A 5,268-nucleotide genomic window follows, 5' to 3' on the forward strand; every position below is an offset into this window, starting at 1 on the left:
AAAGTCAATGCCTTGATGACTGATGCAACTAACGTGGACGAAAAGTTTGCCATGATGGAACAGACTATGGAGGTCTTGAAGAAATCTGTTGAAGACAAAGACCTTCAAATCGCTCAACTCATGAACAAATTGGAGGCCTATGCACCTGGAGAGTCGAGCCATGTCCCTCCTCGTTCACCTGTCTTCACCTCCCAGAAAACAGCTGTTGAGGAATCATTTGCAAAGTTAAACATCCAAAAGGAAAAGCAATCTACTTCAGTTGCGGCGTTATCTGTCCAACAATTGCAAGACATGATAACAAACACCATCAGAGCTCAATATGGCGGACCATCGCAAAGTTCGTTGTACTACTCTAAGCCTTATACTAAGAGGATTGATTTTTTAACCATGCCAACCAATTATCAACCACCAAAGCTGCATCAATTTGATGGCAAAGGGAACCCAAGGCAACATATTGCCCACTTTGTCGAGACTTGTAGCAATGCTGGAACACATGGTGACCTTTTGGTAAAACAATTTGTTCGTTCTCTAAAAGGGAACGCATTTGACTGGTATATTGACTTGGAGCCCGAGTCCATTGATAGCTGGGAGCAACTTGAGAAGGAATTCCTCAATCGTTTTATAGTACCCAAAGAACTATAAGCATGATAGAGTTGACAGGCACCAAGCAAAGGAAGGACGAGCCCGTGGTGCATTACATTAATCGTTGGAGGGCGTTAAGTTTGGACTGCAAAGATCGCCTTTCAGAAATATCTGCTGTGGAAATGTGCATTCAAGGAATGCACTGGGGCCTTTTGTACATCCTACGAGGGATCAAACCGTGAACTTTTGAAGAACTTGCAACACGAGCGCACGACATGGAGTTAAGCATCGCAAGTCATGGAAAGGCATCTCCATTTGCTGATCAAAAGGAGTTCAAGAAAAATGTTGCATCAAAAAACCAAACCAAAGAATCAATGGCGGTGAAAGCAACTTTTGTGAAGGTCACTACTAAGCAAAAAGTGAAGGAGGATAAGACCCCGAGTCAATATCCCAAAGAGGAGAAGCGTCGTCCCACCTTGAAGGAATTAGAGGCGAAGGTTTATCCATTTCCAGATTCAGACGTACCCACCATCCTTGATGAACTGCTGGGCAAGAAAGTCATCGATCTCCCCGAATCAAAAAGGCCAGAGGAAATTGGCAAAGTTGGCGATCCGAAATACGGCAAGTTTCATCGCGTCATTAGCCACCCTACAGAGAAATGCTTCGTCTTAAAGGAGAAAATTATGGCTCTTGTAAGTGAAGGAAAAATCATCATAGACATGGATGAAACAGCAGAAGCAAACCATGCAAGTATCGCGCTCGAGGAAAAGAAGTGTTCAAAGTTGCAAAACGTGTCAAGCACTGCCTTCTTACAATTTGGAAGTTTCGAGCCCGTTGAAGTTGTTCTTCCAAGGAAAACTCTTGAAGGTTCACTAGAGCTAGACAATCACTCCAAAGACAAAGACGATGAGGGTTGGATTCTAGTTACTCACAAGAAGCGAAAACATCAGGCAGTTTTGAGGCTACCACTTCCTAAGCCAAGAGCAAAAATAAGCGATGTGGATAGGCTACAACCACCAAGAATTATCAAATCTTCTAATAGTGCCTCATCCCCGAAGTTCTGAAAGCCCATCACATTGCATGAATTCTTTCCTGGAAAGTTCTTTCATGGAAGTCACGTTGGTGCAACTCATGTAGTTTCTAGTACTGACAAAACAACGGAAAACAATGATGAGCCTGCTCCAATGAAAACACAAGAACATCATGATAACAGAAAAGTTGTCACATGTTGTGCAACAATTTCATTTACAGATGATGACTTGCTGCTGGGGTCTAAGCCACAAAACAGACCTTTGTTTGTTGTAGGGTCCATAACATCTCAATCGCATACTTGTTGATGATGGTTCGGCTGTCAACATCATGCCAAAGATGGTGCTAAAAAAGCTTGGGATCTCTATCGATAAGCTATCCAAAAGTAACCTAACAATACAAGGTTTCAACCAAGGGGGACAACGAGCCATAGGTATGATCCACGTAGGATTATCCATTGGTGAGATGAATTCAAACACCCTGATTCACGTCATAGATGCAAAAACATCATACAACTTGTTGCTTGGACGTCCTTGGATTCATGAGAACGGGGTGGTATCATCTACTTTGCATTAATATCTGAAGTACAGAAGAGATGGTGAGATAGTCAAAATTGATGCAGACATCAAGCCTTTCACCGAGACGGAGTCATACTTTGCAGACGCAAAATTCTGCCTTGATTCTTGTGAACCGAAAGTAGAGAAACCATCATCAGATGACGAAGATGATGCCAAGTCAGAAGGGGAAAACAAGGCTCAATGGACTACCACCAAGGTTCCTAAGAAGCGAACGGAAGAAGTCCCCATTAAGATATCATCATCTAAAGGTGACATACAGATAAAGACTGAGGAGCATCTAGTTTTTCGCTATGTTCCACGTGAGTGTCGAAAGAAAGGGCAACCTTTGCTACAGGAATGTACTCCAAAGAAGCAGGTGAGTCACAAAGATATCCAATATTTGAAGGAGCATATGACTGTCCCAGTCGCACAAATCCCATCCGTGACTTTTGAGTCTGCTAAAGGCAATTTCCAAGCTGATAAAATAAAAGGGCACTATGATCCTAAGGCCTTCATACTGCTTGAAAAGTCTGGTTATAACTTCTCCAATCCACCACAACTAGGAGAACTCAAAGACGAAGTCACTAGTGAAAAGATACATGGGCTCAATGAGTCCCAAATGAAGTTGAGAAAGCAAGGGCACTACGTCGCCACTCCAAAGTTTGGGTTGGGGTTCAGGTTGGCAGAGCCTCTTCGAATTTCATCAAAGAGATAGCTTCATCACAATTCTCCTCAGTAGAGGAGATGAAGGAAGTTAAGGGCAAGAAAATAAAACAACGGGCTTCAGTATTTGATCGCATTGGAGGCTCAACCCCTCCGGTCTCGGTGTTTGAAAGGCTAAGTCACAAAGGTGAACGTGTATCTCCCAAACATCTAAAAGAAGTTTCCACTACCTCAAAGACCTCTGTCTTTCGTCGCCTAGGGACCACAGGGAAGTCTCCATCTAGAAAGATACTGTCGAAAAACAAGGAGCAAGTCCATGAGGATCGGGATCATTTTGAAGTTGTTGCTGACAAAGAAATCTGTAGTGCTTTCCCATCACGTATGAAGAGGAAGTCTATTTTGTCAATATCCACAGATGGTCCGCTAAAGGTGCAAAGGAGAACCATTGTTTACACTTGCCAGCCTCATAAATAAGCAAAGAAAGAGAAAGAAGCCATGCCGACCACCCAAGGAAGTCGAAGAGAAAAGTCAGACTTTGTGGAAACATCCGATCACATAACTGTGGAAGATAGCCCATGCCTTGACATTGATGATGAAGTACACGAGGCTCCCCCTCAACTAGAAGATGGCGGACAATCGACTGTGGATGAGCTTAAGGAACTCAATCTAGGCACTCCGGAAGATCCACGACCCACCTTCATTAGTGTGCTTCTTACGCCTCAGGAGGAGGAGGAGGAATACTCCAAGTTGTTGACCGAATACAAAGATGTCTTCGCTTGGTCGTATAAAGAAATGCCCGGTCTTAGTCCTAAGGTAGCTGTTCATCATTTAGGGATCAAAAGTGGAGCACGCCCTGTGAAGCAGTCACAACGCATGTTTCGACCCGAGCTTGTGTCCCAAATTGAAGTCGAAATCAACAAGCTCATCGAGGCGGGATTTATTCCAGAGGTGAAGTACCCATCATGGATATCGAATATTGTACCTCTCAAGAAAAAAATGGTCAAGTACGCGTTTGTGTTGACTTTCGAGACCTAAACAAGGCATGTCCAAAAGATGACTTCCCGCTACCAATTATTGAACTCATGGTGGATGCTACAACAGGGCATGAAGCTATGTCATTCATGGATGGATCCTCTGGATACAATCAAATCAGAATGTCTCCAAAAGATGAAGAGTGTACTGCTTTCCGAACTCCAAAAGGGATATATTGCTACAAAAGTGATGCCCTTCGGTCTGAAGAATGCTGGTGCAACCTACCAACGCGCGATGCAAAACATCTTTGATGACATACTTCATAAGAGGGTTGAATGCTACGTCGATGACTCAGTGGTGAAGACGAAGAGTAGGCGTTACCACCTTGAAGACCTTCGAATTGCTTTTGAAAGGTTAAGAAAATTCGACGTGAAGAAGAATCCACTCAAGTGTGTGTTTGGAGTTACCTCGGGAAAGTTTCTTGGCTTCATTGTGCGTCATCATGGAATTGAAGTTGATCCTGCAAAGATTGATGCCTTTCAGAAAAATGCCCAAGCTAAAGAACTTGAAGGAGCTTTGAAGTCTCCAAGGAAACTTAGCATTCATCCGGAGGTTCATCTCTAATCTAGCCGGACGGTGTAAACCCTTCAATCATCTATTGAGGAAGGATATCCTTTTCATTGGGATCAGTCATGTCAAAATGCCTTTGAAAGCATCAAAACATACTTGCTGAATCCACCTGTGTTAGGGGCGCCAATGCTTGGGAGCCGTTGATACTCTACATCGCAACAGGAACGTTCACTTGGAGCACTACTTGCTCAAGAGAATGAGAAAGGAAAGGAACAAGCTTTGTACTACCTTAGTCGAACTCTGATAGGAGCTGAATTGAACTATACGCCCGTTGAGAAAATATGCTTAGCGTTACTTTATGCAATAAAGAAGCTAAGGTATTATTTTGAAGCATACACCATCAAACTCATCTCTCGAGCAGATCCCATGAAGTTTGTGATGACTCGACCTGTTCTTTCTGGACGCCTAGCAAGATGGTCCATATTGTTTAACCAATATGAGATCACATACACACCTCAAAAAGCTGTAAAAGGACAAGCACTAGCCGATTTTCTGGCTGATCACCCTCTTCCGGCAGAATGGGAGCTTTCGGATGAGTTTCCAGATGAAGACGTTTTGTTCATCGAAGAATTGCCACCATGGACAATGTTCTTCGATGGATCTGCACGTCGTAATGGTGCGGGGGGCAGGTGTTGTGTTGATCTCTCCAGAAAGACAAGTCTTGCCATTCTCCTTCGTTTCAGGTGAAACATGATCCAACAATGCTGCAGAGTATCAAGCTTTGATCGTCGGTCTCGAAATGGCATTAGAAATGAAGATTCTACAGTTGGAGATCTACGGCGACTCTAAGCTGATCATCAACCAACTTTTGGGGAGTTACGAGGTAAAGAAGGAA

Source organism: Nicotiana attenuata, chromosome 1 (genome assembly GCF_001879085.1).
Source record: "Nicotiana attenuata strain UT chromosome 1, NIATTr2, whole genome shotgun sequence".
Classification (NCBI taxonomy): Eukaryota; Viridiplantae; Streptophyta; class Magnoliopsida; order Solanales; family Solanaceae; genus Nicotiana; species Nicotiana attenuata.